This window comes from Coenobita brevimanus, chromosome 15 (assembly GCF_032717465.1).
Source record: "Coenobita brevimanus isolate Jiangsu-jjx chromosome 15, ASM3271746v2, whole genome shotgun sequence".
In the NCBI taxonomy this organism is placed as follows: domain Eukaryota; kingdom Metazoa; phylum Arthropoda; class Malacostraca; order Decapoda; family Coenobitidae; genus Coenobita; species Coenobita brevimanus.
Window position 1 is genome coordinate 26359522 of NC_136968.1, and position 26227 is coordinate 26385748.

Genomic DNA, 26227 nt, shown 5'->3' on the forward strand with positions numbered 1-26227 from the left:
CCTTCCTTTCATTCAGTTCACCACCCAGCCTTCTCATCACTCGTCATGTATACCTGTGGATCGTTTTGTGCCTGAAGAGGGTGTTGGCTATCACCAACCCTCTCCTGGCATAAATGTCCACTAATGCACTGCCATTTTCATCTATCTTAGCAGGCACACCCCACTCACCAACTATTCCATTCCCCTTCACATTCCCTACTTTACCATTCATATCACCGATAAAAAACACTCATTCCAAACTTTTCCATGCACACTTCCACATTTGTCCAGAACTCTTCTCTCACTCTGCTTGCACGATCTTGCATTGTCGCATACACGCACACAATCGCCTACAATTGTATTCCAACTTTCAATCACCCACACAATCCTTGACCCAACTTTGCTCAGACTTTCTCCTCTAATTCCACCTTAGACGATACCTGTGCTGCTCCTCTATCACTTCCCTCCTCTGACTTCCTCATGGCTGACATTAAAATTTCTTCAGCTGATGTATTTTCTGCAAACACTGGCCTCAATACAAACAAGGCATACGGGCCTGATGGAGTCCCTCCTGTTGTTCTCAAGAACTGTGCTTCTGTGCTTACATCCTGCCTCGGTAAACTCTTTCGCCTGTGTCTATCAACCTGTACCTTTCCTTCTTGTTGGAAGTTTGCTATTTTCAGCCAGTCTCAAAGAAGGGTGATCATTCCCAACCCTCTAACTATCGTCCAATTGCTTTAACATCCTGTATTTCAAAAGTTTTCGAGTCAATTCTTAAAAGAAAAATTTTAAGACATCTTTCCTATTACAACCTTCTTTCTGATCGTCAGTACGGGTTCCGTCTGGGACTCTCCACTGGCGATTTTTTCACCTACCTTTCAGACTCCTAGTCATCCTCCTTTCGGGACTTTGGCGAAAGCTTTGCCATTGCACTTGACATCTCAAAGGCTTTCGATAGGGTCTGGCATAAATCTTTAATTTCCAAACTACCCTCTTACGATTTCCATCCTCTCTATAACTTCATCTACAGCTTCCTTTCTGGTCGTTCTATAGCCGTTGTTGTAGACGGCTATCGTTCTTCTCCTAGATATATAAACAGTGGTGTTCCTCAGGGCTCTGTCCTGTCACCAACTCTCTTCCTTTTATTCATCAATGATCTTTTAAGGTGTACATCTAACCCAATCCTTCAGACGCTGATGACTCCACCCTTCACCTTTCCATTCTGTTCCTGCAACGTCGATCTCAGCAGTTACTTCAACAAACAAAGGATGAGGCTATGGCACACCTAATGTCTGACTTGGCTCGTATCTTTGATTGAGGTAAAAATAATCTTGTTTTTAATGCATCAAATTCTCAGCTCTTACACCTATCAACTCGACAAAATCTTCCACAGGAGTACCCTCTTATGTTTGATAATATCCAGCTCAATCCTGCATCATCCTTGAACATGCTTGGGGTTTCATTCACTCGGGCTTAATCTTGGAAAGATCATATTACATCTATTGTAAAATTTGCATCCAAGAGATTAGGTGTGCTAAGCCAACTCTGTACCTTCTTTATCCCTGCACAATTGTTGACTTATATACGGGTTTTATTCGCCCTGTGTAGAGTACAACTGTCATGTGTGGGGAGGCTCCCCACATACAGCTCTTCTCAATATGGTGGAGTCAAAGGCTATTCGTCTCATTAACTCTCCTCCTCTTCCTGACTCCCTTCAACCTCTGTCTCTCGCCTCACTGTTGCATCTTTATCTCATTTTTATCATTACATCCATGGTCACGCTGCTCTGAACTGTCTGCTTGCATCCCTCCACCTCCACGAAAGGTGCATAGCACCCGTCTAGCAACAAACTCTCATCCCTTTTCTCTCCAACTCTCTAATGCAAGAGTTAACCATTACTCCCAGCCCTTGATTTACGCAACAAGTCAACTCTGGAATTGTCTTCCTCTATATTTCCTGTTTCCTATGACCTCCAGTCTTTCAAACGCAGTGTGTCCAGGCATCATGCAATGAATGGATCTTGAATTTGGCTCTCTTTTGTATTGTTTTTGTTTCCTTCTTGGAAGGAACTCTTATGCGGGCTCCTAGCTTTTTATTCCTTCTTCCTCGCATTAAAAAAAAAAAAAAAAAAAAAAAGTACCACAGACCCAACACCACCCTAATCACCACCACAGTCAGATCATGATGGCGACACAGTTACAAATGTAAGAACCTCAGGCTTAAGCAAATGCAAGTACCAGACAAAAACATCACAATAGTACCAAATCACGATATCTCCATCACCACTGCGATGACAACCATAATGCCAGGTCATGAGACAGACGTAATTCAGATGTAAGCCCCCAGGTTAAGCTTAACTGTCTCTGATCGGGACAATGCATGGATTCTCTTCCAGTTCACACCAAACAACTTCTTTCAGCTGAAAATGAGCAAAAAACCTGATAATGTTTATACTGTCACCATTTACAGTAGTATTTGTTCTTAACAAAGCCAGACGATTTATGTGCTGTGAGAGGGTCATAGGAGCCTAAGTGTTTACTCAGACACTACTAAATCACTAAGCATTGGTATTCTAGCTAACGGCAGGACGATCTGATTCCGCTGAGAGTGAGTATAGGATCTGGAGGGTGTTAACCTAACGGGCATATTTATAAGACTATGGTTGCTTTTAAGCTGACAGGTTCCCCTAGTTTAATGCTTACTTCTGCACTGATCACTTTACTCGGAAAAACTGCCATCTCTCCATCTTGAATGCTGGAATATGACATGAGATTAACGTGAGCATATAGAGTTAGTAAGAAGTGGTACGGAAAGAAGGTATGTCTTATTGTGCCATTCAGATATGGAAGCAGGCTACAAATGGAAAAAAATCTCCACTAGGTAAAAGGTAGTAAACCTATGTGCCTTCAGTCTTTGAGCAGATGCCACATAGGCTTTACAGTCACCACAACAGCCATCACCATTATTGATCCATACTCAAACCTACACTTTAGATGTGAGTCCCAAGGATAATATTAACTTTCTCAGGCTCCTGTGATTCACTCTCAATGGAATAAAATCGTCTGTCATCATATGGACAAGAATACAAGAGTTTTCAAGACAATGAGAAAGTTAATGGTAAAGTATTAACACTCCGAGGCTCCTGTGGCATACTGTACTTTCACGTCTGTGAAATTGTCTGACTTTAGTTGAATGAGAATACAAGAGTTGGCTCTATCATGAGAGGGTTAACCAACTTAATTTTTAAATCTAGGCCACATAAATTACGTTTCTGCTATATTACGACGATTTTTTTTAAGACTGAGAAAGACTTATAGCATTCATGGATCTGGAAAAAGCATACGACAAAGTAGACAAAGAAGGACTGTGGAAAGTTTTGCGCATGTACGGTGTAGATGGTAAGCTGCTAGGTGCCGTCAGGAGTTTTTTTGATGGTAGTGAAGCATGTGTAAGGGTAAATGGGCACCTAAGTGAATGGTTCACGATCGGTGTGGGTGTGCGACAAGGTTGTGTGATGTCCCCATGGTTGTTCAATCTCTCTCTCTCTCTCTCTGTATATATATATATATATATATATATATATATATATATATATATATATATATATATATATATATATATATATATATATATGTGTGTGTGTGTGTGTGTGTGTGTGTGTGTGTGTGTGTGTGTGTGTGTGTGTGTGTGTGTGTATGGGGTGATGAGAGAAGGAAAAACGCGAGTAATGGAGAGAGGGATTGCTTTGGTAATGAATGGTGATGGATGAAATATCTCACATTTGTTGTATGCTGATGATGCAATACTACTTGCAAATACCGGACCAGAACTTAGTTGATTGTGTAGAATTTTGCTGATGTCTGTGAGCGTAGTGCCTTGAGACTAAATGTAGAACAGAGGTAAGTAATGGTTATTGAGAGAGATGGTGACTTCCAATGTTATGTTACAGTGAATGGAGATTGACTGGAATCGGTGAGAGAATTCACATACCTGGGTACATTGACAGAAAAGAGAGGAAAATTGCAAAAGAAGCGGAAAGTAGAGTGATACAAGGAATGAAAGTAGCTGGTGCTATGCAGGCTTTGATAAGAAACAGGGGCTTAAGTGTTGCAGTTGCACAAGGCTTACGTGATGGACTGTTATTGCCAACTTTAACATATGGATGTGAGACTATGGTGTGGCATGAAAATGAAAAATCAAGAGTGACAGCCGTGGAGATGGGACTGCTGAGGAATGTATCTGGAGTACACAGAGTGGATAGGTAACGAAATGTAACTCGTGAACGATGTGGAGTGAGGAAGTATGTGGACATCAGAATCGAAGAGAGTGTACTGAGATAGTATGGTCATATTGAGAGAATGGATAACAATAGAGTGGTGAAAAAAATATATCTGAGTGAATCTGAAGGAGGGAGGAGGCGAGGTAGGCCAAGGAGAAGGTGGAGGGATATGGTGGATGAATGTGTGAGGAAGAGAGGTATGGAAGTCGGCGAGGCTAGGGGACTGACAAGAGATCGACCTGGCTGAATGAATGTTGAGAGAAGAAGTGCATGATCAGCGATTTGGCACCCGTTTCTAACGTGACAGTGTCTTGATTGACTCTATCGGATAAATTTATGTGAAGCTACAGAATGTGGTGAATGTTTCTGGCGAATCAGATAGAGCCATGATTCCGGTGGCTTGAATGATGAGTGAATGGAAGCGTGGCCCATTGGATTGGGCAAACTTGGGCTGTCTGGACGTTGCTACTCCTCACCGTGCCCTAGAGTGGAAAAGGGGGTCCGGATGATAATGATGATCATGATGATAAAAGACTTCTAGTTGAGGATGAGTTAGGAAAAACATTCGATTGTCATTCATTTGAAATACGGCATTTTAACTGACTACAATCTTCTGGTAAAGTTCTTTCACCTTAATCTGACCCAGATATCCATTGTTTCGTGGCTCATCCCGATTACTTCATTGCAAGAGAAAGTCAACACTACGCCTGTAAATCCTTTCCATAGCGCTTCTTCGTGACAAACACCATACTGCAATGTTTATCTATTGTTACAACCCAGCACTGATGGAGAAATGGTTGTTTAGACAGGCTCCAGGAAAACGATGGCAGGCGCTCGAATACGTTATAACAAAGCCACCGCACAGGAAGGGGTGAAAAAAAGAAATTGCTTAGGTGCAAACGTGTCGCCAATTTCGAGTCATTAGTGGCATAGTTGTCATAATTCATCCACTTTAACTTGGCCTAGATTTTCATCTTTTTGTAGGCTATTTCACGTAGTTCAGTGGCAGAAAAAGACTGTCTGCAACTATTCTGTAGTGACTGGCATCATGTTCTAGTTTTAATCTATTTTACAACTCAGCTCTCAAGATGGAAGGACAGCACTTATAAGCCAAGGTAAAATGAACAAAAAAGTGCATAAGGTATACATTTAGCCTGCATGATATATTACAGCATATAAGGAGCCTCCTAAGAACACGAGAATATGGTTCGTAAATTTCCCAGGACAAAGTATATAACTAGACTGGAGAGAGAGAGAGAGAGAGAGAGAGTTACTGACCAAGTAAAACAGTAAAACAGTAACACATAAGGAAAAGGATTATGATGATATTCTCCCTGTCTCTGCTGCAGCGGTGACGAAGACCCGGTGACTCTGTATGATCTGTCGTACTGCTACGTGGGATTCTTTGGTGCTCTCCTCACCGTTGCCATCGCTGCCCTCGTCTCGCTTGTAACAGGTGAGAGAGAGAGAGAGAGAGAGAGAGATGCAACAGTACTTTGAGTAGTCTATTACAAATGCTTGCACACATTGCACTGACAAGAGAGGAGGGGAAGAGGAGGTCATAGTCAGGGAAAAACAGATCAAGACAACTTGTTCTGGAGCTAAATACCGGTGTAAATATATCTGTAATACCTTAGTTTCCTTACGTATAGGGACTATAAGGTAGTATCTCACAAAATTTTACACATCAAGTAATATCAACAGGTCAAATTGAATGGCCATACCTGGTTAAATGAAGTTGATGAAAAATGTAAATCGTCAAAATGAACTGAAAACAATTGGCTCCTTACTTTATAATAGTTGACAACTGTCATCCACGTGACTGAAGTACATAGTGATCTTGCAGTTGAATAATTAATGACTTTCACTGACATCATCAACCCTATTCGCAACTTCTTTCAGATTAATTTGACTTGTCAGTGGCAATAGTTACAGAAAACACAACCATTACGAATAGCCAAATTAAAGTATTTCAGTCTGCTGTGAGCTCCAATAGACCAAATAGATATTTGGGAAACAATAATTAATGAAATGAATAAACGAATACTGTAATCAGTATCCGCGGTAGCAATTACTATGCCGAGATGTACCAAAACTCTTGTGAACCCCAGCTTTGAACATATGAATTAAAACACTGGTATTCATATGCAGTGCTGCTCACACAGTCCCGTTAACCTTCGTTGGAGTCGTACAATCGGGTCGCAGAAATACAGATACTATTCTTTCATTCTTTCATCATCAGTCATAACTCCAAAACAAAAAGGCGTCAGTGCTGCCAAGTGAACTCGACCAAATTGCCCTAGAAATTTCCCTTTTTGCCATGAAATTTCCCTATATTTTGCTACTACGTACTTAAGCTCACAAAGTACAGTGTTGAGAGCTCCATATTCTACAGAATATGTGGTTTAAGTGCTGACAGCTCCATATTTTACCAGAAATGTGGTTATAAAATACTTATGTTTTCTGAACACTGATTTAATCACAAAAGTGCAGTACATAAATTACGGTCTAATAATTAATCCGAGTCTTCAATTCTGTAGATTTCATGCTTTTGAGATGGCTAGACCGAATCTTAAAATCATAGCAAGTATTATCAACAAAAGCTGTTTTTGCATGCAGCACCCTAGTAAGTGCTGATGTTTTTAACTAGTTCCTCAGTTTGTTTTTTATCGATCCAAAACATCCATCCACATAAATCTCCACACATTGCACCTCATTGTCAAGTCCATATATATCCATGTTTGGAAGAGAGTTGCAAGTGGGATGACAGAAAGACAGTCATTTTCACGATGCTGGAAGGGTCTATGACAGAGATTCCGCAGGAATGGATCTGATATTATACTCGTATACCTCTTCATTATCTGCTCCACTCCTTCAATATTGAAATCGACACTTAAATCTGAAACTGTGGACTAACTGTTGGTCAAGGTCAGGACAGGCATAAAGGGAGGCTGTTACTCGACCACCATAATAGATTTCCTCCAACGGGAGAAAGTTGGAAAGGTCTCTGAACTGTACGCTGGATACTGGTGTCGATCTTAAGGTGTGTGGCTGGATGTAACATTCCATGATAGTATACAAAACTGCTTTGATTCATCTGTGAAGGACGTAAAACTTTGGTTCTTCTGTCTGCATTTCTTTATGTACACTCGCACCAAAAAGTATCGGTGCACACTTGGCGCAAAACAATTTGAGACACAGACGATGGCTACTGGGAACTGAACAACGATTTTGTCCCCATGCTGATAAACTTGCTCCCTCAAGGATGCAATGGCTTCTTTATGACATTTTCTAGTCCGTATTGTTATTATATTTACAGCAAAGTAGTTACAAATAAATCTTACCGAGAATTCATGAGCTATAATGGTCATTTCGGATATCATCGTGCCTTACCTGCGCGATACTTTTTAGTGTGACTGTACATCATAAAGAGGTAGGATATACGAAAATTCCGACGTGGGGGGGGGGATCACCTCCAGTTCCAAAGGCCAGGTTATTGGCAAGAAATTGATAATTTTGGCACCTCTTGACCGCCACGAGTCTCAGCCTAGTAGATCGAAAAAATGCAAGAGCTATAGGTATGGCACACCAGTGCCACAGGGAAAATGCGCTCTTGTGCTTACGGTCCTAAGAGTCGGTAATCACACTGGACTTCAAGAGCGTTCGTTCGAAGATATCCTGCACCTGTAGTGCAGGCCGGGCCATACATTAGCCCCCACTTCAAGAGCACTAACGCCTGTTAACAAGCACAGAGGGGTCTCAGGAGTCGGACAAGTACTGCTCTCTCTCTCTCTCTCTCTCTCTCTCTCTCTCTCTCTCTCTCTCTCTCTCTCTCTCTCTCTCTCTCTCAGAGAGGGTCTGTTCAGAAGGCCCTTTCTCTGTGTAAAATATTGTTCTTCCCTATAATTTCCCAATATTCCGACTGAATTAGTATTATCGTCCCTTTTTCCTTTCGGGGACATGACGTCCTTAAACAAAGGAAATTTCACTGCATCTGGCACTCCTGGAAGGCGTACAAGAGAATGTTACATGCCAAAACGCTTCTTAGCAGCCGAGGATGTTTCTGTTCATATTAAAGCAGCATTCGCGAAACAGTCCGTGAGTTACAGCCTAAAAACATTCTCTAGCACTCACAATATGTAAAACTGAGGGATTCGAGTTGCCGCATCGACGTAAGCATTATAAATACTGTACAGTATACAGTATCAGTAATAGCAAGAGCGAATATCAGACACTCAAAAGCCATTTTATATTATACTCGTAGGTGTTGTGAATATGGAAACTCGCTTCCCGAAAAAGAATATAAAGTAAAATAATCCACTTATAAAATAGATTTAAGAATGCAAAAAAGTGCAGAAGCAAGAGATGAAATAAACATGTACACAGATAGTATTTGGGGTGAGAGGATACTCTTTGTTTAATACCCATTACTACATTCTACACAACGCACAAAATATTTGTAGCTGATGGAATGTACTAATGGGTATAAAAACCTCGAATCTCCTTCCATCCCAAATACTGTCTTTTTTTCTTTCTGTCACCTGTTTCTGTCCTTTTTCCATACTAACATCTTAACAGTTATTTTAGAATATATAAATCTTTTCCAGTACAAATAGGAACAATAACACACACAAAATAATAAATATATGAAAGCAAACATCATCCGCTCTTGCGGAGGATAGATTCTGTGATCCAAAACGTTTTTGGATTAACAAATTAGATCCCTCTCTTGTGACTTGTTTTCTATCCATTTCATATAAGTATCACTTTTATTCACAGTACAATAATTGTTACCCCAAAACTCTTCCTTATAACTTTCACTCATTCTTTTATTCCAGTGAACTTAATTCACGTGGCAAAAAAGGAACACACACACACACACACACACACACACACACACACACACACACACACACACACACACACACACACAGTAACATTAGAAATTTCTTACTAAACTACCCCCCCCCCCTTTTTTTTTTTTTCCAGGTCCAACACATCCTAGAGAAATCGGGCCAGGCCTGATGAACCCCACGTGTGAGAAACTGTATGGCTGGTTGTGGGAGGTTATGTCACGAACCAAGTCTGTGGTGATGAACACGAGCGAGAAGCGGGAGGCGAAAACAGGGTCAGCATTGTCCCTTACCAATCGTCCATCTCTGCCATCCAGCCCAGGACAAGAGCCGATGAATGAAACTGTCTCCATGTTAGCTGTTGCCAAGTCTTCTCCCTGTTAAACGATGCAATGGTGTCTTTGTTGCCGTAAAGAAAAGATCTACAGCCTATTATTGGAAACAAAACTGCCATATTTCTTAGCAATCATCTTGTTGATAGAAATATACCGGTAGCTTTCTATCTGCTGAAAACAAAACCACCTCTCTGTAAAGCAAACAACAGTCTCCATGTCACCTGAAGTAAGACCTTTCTACTAGACGAAGCATAACTATCCGTTACCTATAACCAAGCCTTCGATCTGATACGATAAAGAAACTATCTTTATGCTATACGAAACAGAGCTATGCACTGGCTACGTAAGACAACTGACACACTTAACAGAAACCAAAATATTCTCTCTATAACTGTCTATCTGTCTGTCTATTGTCAGACGCCTTAATTCCGTAAGGGGTGGCCACAAACAAATCGCCTCCAACTCGCTCTGTCTCCCGCCATTTCACTGCCCTGCTCCCAGTTCACACACCCCTCTCTCATATACCTCTCTTCTCCATCCCTCCATCTCACCCTTGGTCTCCTCCTCCCTCTCTCCCCCTCCACCTCACTTACATACACTCTCCTCGTCAGCCTCTCACTCTCTATCCTCTCCAGTTGGCCAAACCACCTCAGTGTGTTTCTCATAACGCATCCTATCACATCCACATCCACACCACAACGCTCCTTCACATCCTCATTTGTCAGTCTGTCTCTGACAGACTATTTTAGGAAACCTTTTTTTCCCCATCTTCCTTACGCAACAAAAGTGCCTTCCTGCTCGATGAAACCATGGGAGCCTTCTCTCTGTTTTACAAAACATCACTGGCACAGTGCTATACAAATTAATTTTGGTTATGGTCGATGCAGATAAATTCTACTGAAGGGTATGGGGACGTAATGGGTCCTGTTATCGTTGACACTGACGATTTCAAGACTCCTCTTAATTAGCTATAAATTTTGCATCCTACACATTTATATGCACATTCAAACAATACAAATTTTCTTAACCTTGATAGGTAACCTATAAATTTATGCACTGCAGTCACATACCTGCAGTATTAGATACCTGAGAAAAGAATATATATATATATATATATATATATATATATATATATATATATATATATATATATATATATATATATATACTAGCAAGGTTACCCGGCGTTCCCCCTCCCCCTCCTTACTTATCGTCCTCCTTCTGTCCCTTCCCATCTCTCTCTGTCTCTCTCTCTGTCTCTCTCTCTCTCTCTCTCTCTCTCTCTCTCTCTCTCTCTCTCTCTCTCTCTCTCTCTCTCATCCTTCTCTAGTTCCCCCTCCTTATTTATCTGACTCTTACTACTTTGCTCCTATCCCTCAAACCATCGGTCTTTTAAAACCTTCCTTGGGTCATAAGACCAAAAAGACGAACACTCCAAGCCTATTAGTTCAATCCTTCTACTCCAGGAACCACAGGTACCTCTCATGCTTTTGACGAGGGGTTATAACAGGTCCTCACAGACTAACGCACAGTATTTGTGGGTACTTGTTTACTATCACTGGTGACCTAGAATGACCTCCGGCAGGTGACCTCAAATGACCTTGGAGTCAACCTCACATAGCCTATGTCCGAACTGAAGGTCATGTGAGTGTCCATGCCAAAAACTGGGCTCCAGGGGTACCTGGCGTTGCTAAAGCCAAAAAGGCGAACACTCAACCGGTGACCTCAAATGACCCAGATCAGAATTTTGACCCCCTAAAACCTTCCTTAGGTCACAAGGTTTCCAGATATGTAGTTTAAGGTCAGGTAAAATGAAATTTGAGGGAGTAGCTCGTGAAAAAACAGACAGAAGGTGCCCTTTATATATATATATATATATATATATATATATATATATATATATATATATATATATATATATATATATATATATATATATATATATATATATATATATATATATATATATATATATATATATATATATATATATATATATATATATATATATATATATATATTGTTACATAGCCTATGATTTCATCATCCTTTGTGTAATTTTAACGCACAGTTGTTGCATGTTTGATCACGAGCGTGTTCTGCCTCAGTCCCCCCCTTCTACCGTTATAGTAGAGTAAGTCGTTCTCTCTGTTGTCCAGAGCGGGATTGTCAACTCTATGTCCCCATGGCTTCATTTGCGCGTCCTTATTACAAGTTGTATCAAGCTCTCCTGGCTCCTATATAATGAGCTCAGTCTCTGCATCATTGCCACTTAGATCTGCTCCTCATTTTGTTCACATCTCTGTCCTCCCCTGTACAGATATTATTATTGTGAGTGCTCAAGAAGTCTCCAACCATCTAGCAGCTGTGTGTAATTTGAGTATAACTGTTGTTGCATTTTTTCTTGTGCTGTATAGCATAAGTTTAATTTGTAGGCCTAGTGAAGTTTTTGTAATTCGAGTGGGGTTCTTTATGTCAGTCATTTTTGATAATAGTTTGTATCTGTAATTATTTATCTGGCATTCACTGAGTATTATCTGGTATCTCATTTTATCAGGGCTGACTTAGATAAATTTACTCTTGCTAATTTCGTGTTAATAGAGGCTATTGCAGTTAACCATATATTTAACCTGTTTTTGCCATTACATTATCCTTATGAGTCCTGAATGTTTTGTTGTTAATTTAAGCATTAAACTTTAACTTGTAATTTTACCTAACTCTTTTGTTTTGAACCTGGAACTTTACGGGACAGTAGTGACTCTTCGTATTCTCACTTAAAGTGTACATTATCTTTCTCTGTTCCGTAACATAAATTTGGCGACCTCATATCAGGATATTCAGGATATTATCATAAGGATATTGTTTGATATTTTGTGACTGTTTCTTATTAATTATGTCTACTATTACTACACTTGATGAAGCCAAGGACTTTTTGTCAAATGTGCAAACAGTGTGTGATATAGAAAACAGAACAAAGAATGAACTTAAGATTGTTGCTCAACAATTGGGATTTGTTGTTCGCTCTCATCAGTCTAAAGATTAGATTGTTGCCATGATTAATGAAAGCTTGTTCAATGTAACTCCTCCAAATGAGCAAACGCAGATTGAATTAGCTAAGTTACAGCTAGCCCTGCAGGAGGCCCGTGCTAAGGAGGCTGAGTTTCACGCACAAGTTGAACTTGCTAGGATTCAGGCAGACCATGAGTATCGCATGAAACAATGTGGAACTGGATCATCTAGCTCTGATGATTTTGATGTGGCTAAAAATGTTAAACTTGTCCCTCCTTTTAATGAATCTGATTTAACAAAGTATTTTCAGTTGTTTGAGAGGGTAGCTACAGGTTTTAATTGGCCTAAGGAGTATTGGCCAGTACTCCTTCAAACTGTTCTCACCGGTAAAGCTCAAGTAACTTATGCATCTTTGCCTCAGGATCAGTCTGATAATTATGATGTAGTAAAGAGCTTGATTCTTAAGGCCTATGAGCTTGTTCCTGAAGCTTATAGAGTAAAATTTAGGACAACTTACAAGCAAGATAAGCAATCCCATGTTGAGTATGCAAGAATCAAAGAAGATTTGTTAGAGCAGTGGTTAAATTCTAAGAATGTGGATTCTGATTTTGGTAAATTTAAGCAGATGATTTTGCTGGAGGATTTCAAAAGGTGTATTAGTAAAGATGTAAGCCTATATCTTGATGAGAAAAGAATAGATAATTTGTCTGATGCTGCAGTTTTAGCTGATGAGTATGTTCTCACTCACAAGAGATATTCTAGAGAAAAAGGGAAAGCTGAGAGTAAGTACGTTGCCTCTACTCAGAGTACAGGTAACAGGAAAGAGAATAAAGATGATGTTTCTCAGGAAGTAAATACCAGCTCCACCTCTAGATTTCAGAAAAGTAAATGTACTTATTGTAGTAAGCTTGGTCATACTACGGAGAGATGTTTCAGGAGACAGCGTGATGTAAACAAAAAGGAGTCTTTAAATATTCAGTCAATTGGTCTAGTGTCCACTCTTGAGAGTTCCCAGAATTCTTTAACTGAGTTAACTGAACCTGCTTTGAGGGGTAACTTAAATTCTCATGATGGAGCTCCTCTTTTGAGCAGTAACGTGGGTGACACTCTCAAGAGTTCATGTGCTAATTTCCTGTCTGATGGTTTTGTCAGTCCTCTGGACAGTAATGACAGGAAATCAGTTAAAATATATCGTGATACAGGTGCTTGCCAATCCCTTATGCTGACCAGTGTTCTAGGCTCTAATTTTAATTCCTCTGATGAAACTGTAATCTTACAAGGTGTAGGGAATAATTACTTCTCTGTTCCTCTGTGCAGAGTGAATTTAGAGTCTGGTTTTGTTAATGGTTCTGTTATGGTTGGGTTGGTTGAGACACTCCCAATGTCAGGTGTAACTTTCTTACTTGGAAATGATATTGGTGGAAGTCAAGTGTGTCCAGCTCCTCAGTTGTCTGGTGAGCCAGTGGCTGCGTCCCAGGATTGTGATGTCCCTGATGCGTTCCCTGCATGTGCTGTCACTAGGGCTAAGTCTAAAGTTACTGGTGATTTAGAGGATAATGATGATGATGATGTTATCCTAGCTGACACTTTTCTTGCTAATTTGGACCACTCACCAGATGAGGCAGTACCCCGTAGTGTTGATAATTTGTCTCGTCAAGAGTTGGTTGAGTTGCAGGTTGCTGACCCTGAGTTGAAAGGTCTAGCTAACTCTGCTTACAGTGAAGAAGAGTCAGCCGGTGCTTCTACTTGTTATTATGTAAAGTCAGGAGTACTTATGAGGAAGTGGAGACCCCCAACAGCATCAGCCGACTGTGAATGGGAGGTTGTACATCAAGTTGTCATCCCTCGTGTTTGTAGGCAGGATATCATTAGAGTGGCTCATGATTCCAGTTTGGCAGGACACCTTGGAGTGAGGAAGACTGTGGCACGCATTTTGAAACACTTCTACTGGCCAGGTATCTTCAGGGATGTTTCCTGGTATTGTAAGTCTTGTCACACCTGTCAAGTTGTGGGGAAGTGTAATCAGACCGAAAAGGTTGCACCTCTAGTTCCCATTCCTCCTTTTGAGGCGCCTTTCACCCGTGTGTTGGTGGATATTGTGGGCCCTCTTCCTAAGACTTCTTCAGGATTTTCTTATGTGTTGACCATGATTGATATGGCTACTCGTTATCCTGAAGCCATTCCACTTAGAAACATCTCAGCAAAGAATGTGGTTAAGGAAATGCTGGGGTTCTTCACAAAGTTTGGTCTGCCTAAGGAGGTACAGTCAGACCGGGGAAGTAATTTCATGTCGAATGTTTTCAAGCAGTCTCTGAAAGAGTTGGGCATCACCCAGATCACGTCTTCAGCTTACCATCCCCAGACCCAAGGAGCGTTGGAGAGATGTCATCAAACACTCAAATCGATGCTCAAGAAATACTGTTTGGAACATCAGAAAGACTGGGATAAAGGTCTTCCATTCGTTGTATTTGCTGCAAGAGAATCTCCAAATGAATCACTGGGCTTCTCACCTTTTGAACTACTGTTTGGCCATGAAGTAAGAGGACCCCTTAAGTTACTCAAGGAATGCTGGCTGTCGGAGGAAGATGACGTCAACCTACTGGAGTATGTGATGAAGTTCAAAGAACGGCTGTCCACTGCTTTACAGCTGGCGAGAGAGAATTTAGGAGCTGCTCAGGAGAAGATGAAGATTTGGTATGACAAGAAGTCCAGGTTACGCCACTTTCAGCCAGGAGATCAGGTTTTGATTCTGCTACCAGTTCATGGGCAACCTCTTCAAGCCAAGTTTAGTGGCCCTTATTTCGTGGAGAAGAAACTCAGTGATGTCAGCTATGTCATCGCCACACCAGATCGTAGAAAGAGCAAGCAACTATGTCACATCAACATGCTAAAGTTATATCACAGGCGGGACGAAAATAATCCAGTCTGCACTGTAGCTGTTCCACCCGAGTCTGCAAGTGAAGCTCTCCCATGCAGTATGAGCCTGAGTGATAGTTTGGGGAAGAATCCTGATATCATGAATGATCTCCAGACTAAGCTTTCTCATCTACCTCCCAAGGAAAGGCAGGAGTTTTCGGCATTACTGCAGGAGTACCCGCAAGTGTTCCGTGCTACTCCAGGAAGAACCACTGTGTTGATGCATGATGTCGATGTTGGAGACGCAAAGCCAATTAAATTGCCTCCTTACCGTGTGAACCCAGTGAAAGTTCCTCTCATCCAGAAGGAGCTTGACTACCTGTTGGACCACAAGATGATTGAGCCCTGTCAGAGCGAGTGGAGTTCTCCTGTCACTCTAGTCCCTAAGCCAGGTGGGTCACAGAGGCTTTGCATTGACTACAGACGTGTTAATCAGATAACCAAAACAGACACTTACCCTCTCCCTCGTGTGGAAGATTGCATAGACAAGATCGGAAAGGCTAGGTACATAAGTAAGTTTGATTTGTTAAAGGGATACTGGCAAGTACCTATGACTGAACGTGCTAGGGAGATCTCATGTTTTGTAACATTAGGAAAGACCTTTGCATGGTCTGTAATGCCTTATACAGATTGTTTTAGAGTAATAAGAAATTTCCTTTGTAAATTTCTTTTTTCTTTGTGGGGAGGTGTTACATAGCCTATGATTTCATCATCCTTTGTGTAATTTTAACGCACAGTTGCTGCATGTTTGATCACGAGCGTGTTCTGCCTCAGTCCCCCCCTTCTACCGTTATAGTAGAGTAAGTCGTTCTCTCTGTTGTCCAGAGCGGGATTGTCAACTCTATGTCCCCATGGCTTCATTTGCGCGTCCTTATTACAAGTTGTATCAAGCTCTCCTGGCTCCTATATAATGAGCTCAGTCTCTGCATCATTGCCACTTAGATCTGCTCCTCATTTTGTTCACATCTCTGTCCTCCCCTGTACAGATATTATTATTGTGAGTGCTCAAGAAGTCTCCAACCATCTAGCAGCTGTGTGTAATTTGAGTATAACTGTTGTTGCATTTTTTCTTGTGCTGTATAGCATAAGTTTGATTTGTAGGCCTAGTGAAGTTTTTGTAATTCGTGTGGGGTTCTTTATGTCAGTCATTTTTGATAATAGTTTGTATCTGTAATTATTTATCTGGCATTCACTGAGTATTATCTGGTATCTCATTTTATCAGGGCTGACTTAGATAAATTTACTCTTGCTAATTTCGTGTTAATAGAGGCTATTGCAGTTAACCATATATTTAACCTGTTTTTGCCATTACATTATCCTTATGAGTCCTGAATGTTTTGTTGTTAATTTAAGCATTAAACTTTAACTTGTAATTTTACCTAACTCTTTTGTTTTGAACCTGGAACTTTACGGGACAGTAGTGACTCTTCGTATTCTCACTTAAAGTGTACATTATCTTTCTCTGTTCCGTAACAATATATATATATATATATATATATATATATATATATATATATATATATATATATATATATATATATATATATATATATATATATATATATACTCGATGTAGTGCTGCTGTCGGGTGTCTGGCCTTTCCTATCCTCCATCCTTCTTTAATTCCATCCTCTTCTGTCTTTCTCTCCTCCATTATTTCCTTGTCCTTCTGCCTACGGATGACTTTACACTCCCTCTCCTGTCTTTCTTTCCTTCATTCTTTCCTCTTCCTTCTGCCTGTGGGTGACTCTACACTGAGTGACAAACCAAATGGTTTCCTGCACACCAGGAAACCATTAACTTCGCTGGGTGGTAACCAGATAACCAAATTTTGGCGCTTGGTGGTTTAGTGGGTAATTATTGCATTCCAATCGGATTGAGCCGGAGAAGGTTTATATCCAGGAGATGGTTGGGGTTGATTGCTCATGTAATGCCACTCAGGGATGAGTGAGGCTGGTCACTCTCATCTCAAATATCGGGACTAACTGCCTAGCCCCGGGATATATATATATATAAATGAGAGAGAGAGAGAGAGAGAGAGAGAGAGAGAGAGAGAGAGAGAGAGAGAGAGAGAAAGGCCAAATCCTGGAAAGGGTGGCCAGAAACGAACAGCGTCCATGTCACCTTGTCCTCCACAACCAGGCTACCCTATCTCCAGCTCACACCATCCACACTCGTATGCCTCCAGATGACTCAAATGTCTTTAACTTATTTACATAAATTGTATACAATATGTAAATTCCAGTATAACTACCTATAATATTTGTCCCCATTACTTATGACCTAGGGTATGTGCATAAGAAAAAAAAAAAAAAAAAAGCGTGGATCGAAGTGGGAGCAGAGCAATGTAAACCTGCCTTTGACCAAGGACTGCTTTAGTCTCGTTCACATCTTTATATAGTTTCCTGTATGCTAGAGTGATCTACTAGTTCTACAAAGTTCTCGTACATTCTCGAGGGAGCAACGGTTACCACAGTTACCAACTCAGAGACATCCAAAACATGCGAGAGTTTTCTTACATTACATACTGTAACACTCTTAAATGCTTTAGCATACAAAATGAGATAAAATTGCATAATTTAACAAGCAATCACATAAATAAAGCATTATTGGGAAAAAGAGCATAAAAATTAATATCCAACTTACAAAATACCACCACTCACAAATAGCTGGCTAACTGGCAACTCTGACGCATCATGGAAAAAAAAAACGAAAAGTAAGAACCCTGCAGACTACCTAACGAGCAGTCCAGCTTCTTAACAGTATTAATAACTTTTATTTGGTGAAACAGTGATTCAATGGCTGCCATAAAGGCATACAGACCTTGGCTAAAACTACTCAACTTTTCATTTGTATAGTTTCCTAAATCTGGGCCTTGCAACAAAGAATTTTTAAGCAAAGCTCCTTAGCAACTCGCAGCACAGTCAGAAACTGTTCAGACCTTATCATTTTTCTGAGAACAGAAGACACCATCGTGATGGATACACCAGACCTTACTAATGCTTCTTTATCTATTTATCTATCTATATCTATATCTATCAATCTATATCCGTCTATCTCTCTATTAATATATGTCTACCTCTATCTGTCTATCTATCTATATATCTACATCTATATCTATCTTCTATCAATCTATCTATCTATCTATTAACCTTCTCTGATTACCCATTATATATCATGTAACACAGGACACAATAGTCAGATAAATGTGGTTCATTAACAGGTAACCTTTACTTTTGACTTTCTAACCTTTTCAGTACGAAAAACCTATTATTTGGAAAATAATTCCTGAAAGTCAATGCTATTACATAAGCCCATTAAACATTAAAGAATTATTTTCCACTTTATTGATCCACTTCGTGTCTTTCACAGACAAGCTCTTACTTTCAGAATTTCAGTGTTCGAACCTAGGGCTATACAGTTAAGTAACGTCTGGTCAGTGGTTACATCATTCACATAATATATTTTAACATTATATCCTGACCCACAAACCATCCCTCTTAATTTAGTTTTCATTGGAAAACGACCCTTCCCTTCTCGACTGTAAGTTACTTTCCAAGGCTTACGGTACATTATGCTCCATCATTACCTCCACATCTGATTCTAGTGTAAGTATATTAAGGCCTGGACGACATTTCCAAGTTGCCATTGTTTTTAATGTCTTCTTAACAAACTGGTAGTCTGTCAAGAGCAAACAGAGGTAGCAGGTTCAGTAGACCAGACGCCAGATTTTGGCAGGACAGTCCCGATTTTTCAACAAGAGTCCCGCATTATGATGGCGTCCCGAAATACCTTTCATTTTCGAAATTTGTCTTCAAATGTTCCGCGTCACTAACGAATGAATTACCTTTGTTAATATTCAGCTATAAAGACTACTGTTCGAAAGCCAAGCATACAGTATCTTGGTGCCCCATTTTGACTGGTTTTGATCGAATGTGCACAGGACGGTTCCTGGACGAACACCGATCTTGTCTTAATTATGACTGCTTCTCACGTCAGTCAGCTCAGTCTCTCTGCTACTTACCGGTGCAGTGTTGATTAAGCCATCTGAGGGTACCGCACGAATGGTACACTGTGAAAACCAGGAAGGTTAATACTGTGTTTGAGACATAATTGCATTGGTTGGGAATATGACTGAGCGAAAGTGTACTTTTTATTCTTCCCTGCAGCCTAAATACAGTCATCTTGCCTAAAGGGCATCTTTGCAAAGTGCGTCTCGCTTAATGTGCGACGGGGGTCTGACAATAATTAATTATTTAGAAAGTGCGTTTGCTACTTGCAGTGTGCGATGGGCATGAAAAATTTAGGCAAATACGGTATTCTCTCGCAACTCGCGGGCATAATTTGTAGCGCACGATGGATAAGGGTGAGGCTGGTGAGTATATGTGGTGGGGTGCGGCTGGTGTGTGAGTGGTGACCACAGCAGCAGGATGATGAAGTAATGTCTGTAGTGTTTGACCTGGACTTTGAGGGTTTCCTGGAGCAGCAACAGGCAGGACCTAACCTAGTGCAAACTAAGATGTGCATTCCATAAAACTGGCCACACAATACTGTGCTTTAAGAGCATTCGTTAATCACTGATGCAATCGTTACCAGGGATGCCACTTGGTATTTTCCATTACTGTACAAAATGTGAGGCAATTTGGTAACGAAAAAAATCGATCGGTATTTATTCAGAATAATTAATTACCAAAAATTCGATCGGTAATAATTCAGAATGATTCATTACCAAAAGGATTTTTCACATGTATGAGTGAACCGAGTGGAGACGGTGGATTATCTTTTTTTTTTAAATGCAAGAAAGAAGGAACCAAATGCTAAGAGCCAACAAACCGTTCTTTCCAAGGAAAGAAAAAAATACAAGAGAGAGCCAAAACCCCTCCAGTAGTAATGAGAGTGAAAGTGCAGAACAGTTTGATTCAGTTTCCGGGGTACGGCCTCGGATACCAGAACAACAGTTCGCAGTATCTACCCTCTGTACAGTGCTGATTAGGTCTTGAATTTTCATAATATACAGTATTACGCTTGCATGTTTCTATTGTAAGTTTTCTTTTTGCATTTTAGTTAGGGGTAGGTATTGGTGAATCAATATACGAAAATTCAGGATGTGTCGCCCATAAAGCCATTTTAACATGGGATCCTGTGCTTCGCAAAGTGCGAATTTGTAAAGTGTGACGTGCTGTGTCGCCCATATTCACGTACTTTATGCGAGATGACTGTACCCCTTTTTGCAAAATCAAAGACAGAAAGTGATGTCTTGTGGTGCTGCATATAACGTAACAGTTACATGGTGGTGACAATGATATTACTAAGTATCTAGTATCACAGAAACAAAAAGATTCTGATGTCATTGCCTCATCTAGTTTTCTTTAATATCCGTTTTCGAGCAGTGAGGGTCTGCAAGTGGCTGCTGTTGAGGGCATATAGGTCTACCATACAGTCATGAAGAATCAAAGCTTCTGGTCTGTTGAGTGTGACTAAAATTTTTCAGAAATACTTTGAGACGAATTTAGATGTGCCAGAACAAAATACTATACAACAGTTACAAATACATTTTCCCCATTTGCCTTACCAGAACTGGATAAAGAGTTGAAAGATGCTCACTGTGTAACGACGATATTAACTGATGCAAACAACCATGGAAACACCGAACTCTTCCCTGTGCAGGTTCGCTTCTTTAAGCCCTATGAAGTAAAACTCAATGACATTCAGTCTCAGCCTGGAGAAACCTCGGATACTGTGATGAACTACTTAACAGATATTATCCAAAAGTATAACCTTCACAAGAGATTAGTTGCATTCTGTGGTAATAACAAATACTGTAATTTAGGTGGAGCTCAAAGAAGTCAATAATATTTCCAAGAAACTTAATTCATGCTTTGGCAGATAATTGGTATTGGATGCAGTGCCCAGACGTGCAGACCCTGCAACTGCATGCCAGTTGATGCAGAAACAGTTGTTGTTTTCTACATATACACAGAGTAGAAGCCTTGAAGGACTTCTGCAATTTCGTGAAAATAAACAACAACTAAATATGAACAACTACTGGGGTACAGTAAATCAGGATGGTTAGCACTAATGCCTGCTGGCGAGAGGTTTCTTAGAAAGTATCCCGGCTGAAAGTCAAATATTCTAAGCCAAAGTAAATGCCCTGTTGTTCAAAAGAATTTTTTGAGGACCCCTGTGCTAAGTCTGGCTTAACTTTGTGCATAGTCAGTCGGCCATTTTCCATCAAGTCATCTCAAGTATTAAGGAGAAAGATACAACAGCAGTGGAAGTTATGACTGCAGTTAATGTTTTGAAGCAGAATCTCGAATCCATGAAAGACAATGTAATTTTGCCTCATCCAGTAAGGGTTCTAGCAAGGTAACTTGAACAAGATGGACTGACTGACTCATTTGAATTGAAGAAAACAGCTGCAGATGATTTCTGACACGCACATTCAGTACTTAAGCCAGTGATCAGGTCACTTGCAAGTCTTTACTCATATGCAGTTGTCCTCATTAAAGCAAACACCAAATGGCAAGACGTTGAAAAAACAAAGAATTTTGCTATAGAAATTAAATTCTATGATTCAGAGACTGATACTGAGTTATTTGACGAGTTTTGCTATGTCAATAATTATATTACTAAGGAAAAGGTAACTGAATGAAATGTAGCTGATTACCTAAAAACGTTCACTGGGTACAAAAGTTCACTTACTTTAAGAACCGAGGTATTGTTCACCAGCGAATGTTAAAATTGGTTCAGTTCATTCTATATATTCCTGGAACAAATTAATCTATCTAACGTGGTTTCTCTCAGATAAACAAACTGGACATTTGAAAAATCATATGTACGAGTCCCAACCGTCAAACCCTTTGTTGTGATGAAAGTTAACTTCAAGCACACCTGTCTGGAATTCTACAATAAACTAATATAAACTCCAGGGATGCTAAAGCAAATATTATCCCGTGAAAAGTACGAGCATTAGAATGTGAAGTACGCAAATTGTTTTGTGTTGGGCTAAGTAGGCTGCTGTTCGTGTACGTTGTAGGCTATATCTGTATCACTGATGTGTGTATAGGCTAGTGATCTTTCAGGGTACTTGGTATGCCTATGTGTCCCGCTTTTAGCTTAAGGAAATATGGCCAATTTAAGTAGCATGGACAAAATATTACTCTCTTCGAGTCAAAAACTTGCATACTTGTAATCAACAGGTTGTCATTCCAAACACCCTTTGCATGTACTGATGAGATGCACAGTTTCATTGGTATAGCATCCTTCACTGCCAGCATATGGAGAAGAGTACTGGAGCACAGTGTAACTGTACTACCACTGTCGAGAAATGCATAAGCGGGGACAAAGCGACCACTCTAAGTCCGACGAAAAAAATGGGGTCACGTAGGATTCATAGACAAAGAAACAAAGTACGAAGGGTAAGAGATCCACCGGATAGGATGCCGAGTCAAATCTACCACCCAAGCAGTCAAACATTATCTAAACCTTTTATGGTCTGATTCCGCTTCTTGACAAATCTATATATCTCTATACCTAGATGTTTTAAACCCGAAGAAGCGGCTCCAAGCAAATCTCCGTCACCCTGTCCTTCGCAAACAACCTTTCCACCCTCCAACTCACAGCACCCTTAATCTTTCCACCCCACTCCTCATCCTCAGTATCCACCTCCACCTTAATTACATACACTTTCCAAGTCAATCGATCATTCTTACTACATGGCCAAAATATTTCGAAGTATTTCCAACTGCTCCTTTCACATCCATATCAACACTACAATGTTCCCAAGCTTCCTCATTTTGTCTTTTTATACATGCCTTCATTCACTCCTCTCAGATATCTCATTGCTACTCATCGCACATTTGATTTGTGTTCTTCCATAGGGAAGGATATTACAATAATTTACGTTTACCTTTCACCACATCATAAGACAAGATACAAACAATGTCGCATGTTTACTTTTTTGTTGTCAATTTTCTTCTTGGTATGCATGCAGTGAATTGTGATGTAAACCTCCCACACAGTCATCCCGGCCAGCCTGCAATAACTCATTCATAGGCAATATTATTCAAGACGTTTCCCACCACCACATCAACCTGTCCCATTAGGGTGCTTCTATAATCAAGGAGAAGAAGAAGAAGAACAATAGGAACCTAGTGCCAAAATCCAGCACAAAGCCGAAACATCGGCTACAAGTTGTGCGTGCTGGGTGGTCCGGGAGCACAGATACGGCATCGTGAAAGAAATGGGTCAATGGAAGAACTATATCATATCACAGATGGGCTACTGAAGTAAAGAACGGAATTAGATGTCGGAAAGAAGACCAATAGAGGTAAGGAAGGATATGATAGTATGGAAGGAAAAATACGGTGATTCTCGGAGAAAGTGTGCAAGAAGGCGGGGACGCTGGAGGCGAGACAAAAAGGGAAATGCAACACGTCGCTGCATAGTGTAAAGAGGACAATCAAGGAAAATATGCCGTACGGAGAGAATGGTATTGCAACGAGTACAAAGGGGAGGGCGACCACCAGACATCAAATAAGAGTGGGTAAGTCTAGTATGACCGATTCTAAGACGAGCCAAAGCAGTTTCCCACCTATTACGGTGGCAAGGGGTCAACCAGGGAGAAATAAAAGGTTTAACAACACGTAGTGGTAGAGTCCCAACAAGACTGCCACCGGTGTTGAAGGAAGGAAGATAGAGCAGGAAGATGGTCAGAGACTGGAACGAGGAAGGAAGGAGAGACATCTATGGTAACAGCCATGCGAGCCAACTAATCAGCACGTTCATTACCCGTGATGCCCACATGTCCTGGGACCCAACAAAACTGGACTGTTTTACGACGAAAGGAGATACGGAACAACCACTCCAAGTTACGAAGGACTAAAGGGTGAGAAATAGACGAAGACTGTAGAAGGGACAGAGCACTATATGAATCAGAGAATATTACAAATGAGGGAGAGGTGGCACAACAAATATACCGCAACGCAAACAAGAGGGCATATAACTCTGCTGTTAGAACACTTGCATAAGTAGGAAGGCTAAAATGATAACATGTGTTAGGAGAGAGAATCGCAAATCCAACACCTGCAGAGGTTTTTGAACCATCAGTGTATATAGGTACTGCAGAGGAATGGTGGGAGAGATGGTCAGACAACCGGGAACGGAGAATGTAGGAAGGGGAATTGGACTTGGAATAAGGGAAAATGGAAGGGCGAACATGGGGTCGCGGAAGTAGCCACGGAGGAAATAGACATGTGCAGAAAGAGAAAACATTACTAACAGTAAGGGAGGAGTGTGAGAGGAGAGTACGAGCTCGAACTGCAAAAGGTGGCTTGGTTCTAGGAGTGGAAAACATGTCTAAGTCAGGACTGGGAGGAAGTAGAGAAGAGGTATGAAGAAAACAGTGCAACTTAGCATAGGCACGAAGAGACAGTAGGGCACGACGGCGGAAGAGTAATGGAACTCCTGATTCAGCATACAGACTCTCAACTGGAGAGGACTTAAAGGCGCCAAGAGCCAGACGCAAACCGTGATGATACACAGAATTTGTTGGAGGACGGTATCTGAAGAGGAAGAAAAACTTGGCAAGCATAGTCAAGTTTGGAGACAACGAGAACAATATGGAGACGAAGGAGAGTAGTCCGATCAGCACCCCACGACACGTGAGACAAAGTTTGTAGGAGACGGAGGCGTTGCAAAGCTGAGATTTTCAAGGAGGCTATATGATCCTTCCAAGTAACACGAGAGTCAAAAAGAAGGCCAAGAAAGGAAGCGGAAGTTTTGTATGGGAGAGGGGAGCCATGGAGAAAGAGAGGTGGTTGAGAAATAAACATAAGAACATAAGAAGAGAGGATAACTGCAGTAGGCCGGTTGGACCATGCTAGGCAGCTCCTAGAAGAGCAACAGAACTACTAGAACGAGATAAGGATAGCAAAGAAGAAGGCTCTCCCTCGCCCTCCAAACCTTCCAGCAGAAGCCGGCAGGAAAAAGTCAGAAAGAACACCACGCAGTAAGAAAAGCTGGCGTGGACATTTTATAGGAAAGTGTGAAAGGAGAATAGAGACTATAGTAGTGTAACTTGAAAAGGAAAAATTATGAATTAGTATTGGTTACAAGATGTTTTTTTTTTTTTCTATATTCACCCCTTATTTGTCATATGCTTATCTAGCCTATGCTTGAAACTCTTAATGGAAGAGGCAGCAACTACTTTACTAGGTAGCTTATTCCATTCGCCTACTACTCTATTACCAAACTAATTTCTACCTATTTCCTTATTGAAACGGACTTTTTCTAGTTTGAAACCATTACTTCTAGTTCTGTCCTGTACAGTATGGTCACTTTAAGTATCTTTCTAATATCTCCTTTATTTATACCCTTCATCCACTTAAACACCTCAATTAAGTCTCCCCTTACTCTACGCCTCTCTAGCGAATGCAGACTTAGTCTTTTCAGTCTGTCTTCATATGACAGGTTCCGAACGTCATGTATCATTTTTGTCATTCTTCTCTGTACATTTTCTAACGAGTTAATATCCATTCTATAGTAAGGACACCAAAATTGTACTGCGTAGTCTAAATGTGGCCTTACTAATGCTAGATAAAGTTGCAGTATTACTTTTGATGACCTATTGCTCTCGCTTCTCGAAATAAATCCTAAAACCCTATTTTGCATTATTTTTCGCATTAATACACTGTTGCCTTGGTTTAAGGTCGTTACTAACCATAACTCCTAGATCTCTCTCGCATTCCAATTTGCTAATTTCTTTGTTATCTAAGCCGTATTTAGTGTCTCCAATGGTCTTGCCCACGTTAAGTACTTTACATTTTTCAACGTTAAATTCCATTTGCCAAGACCAT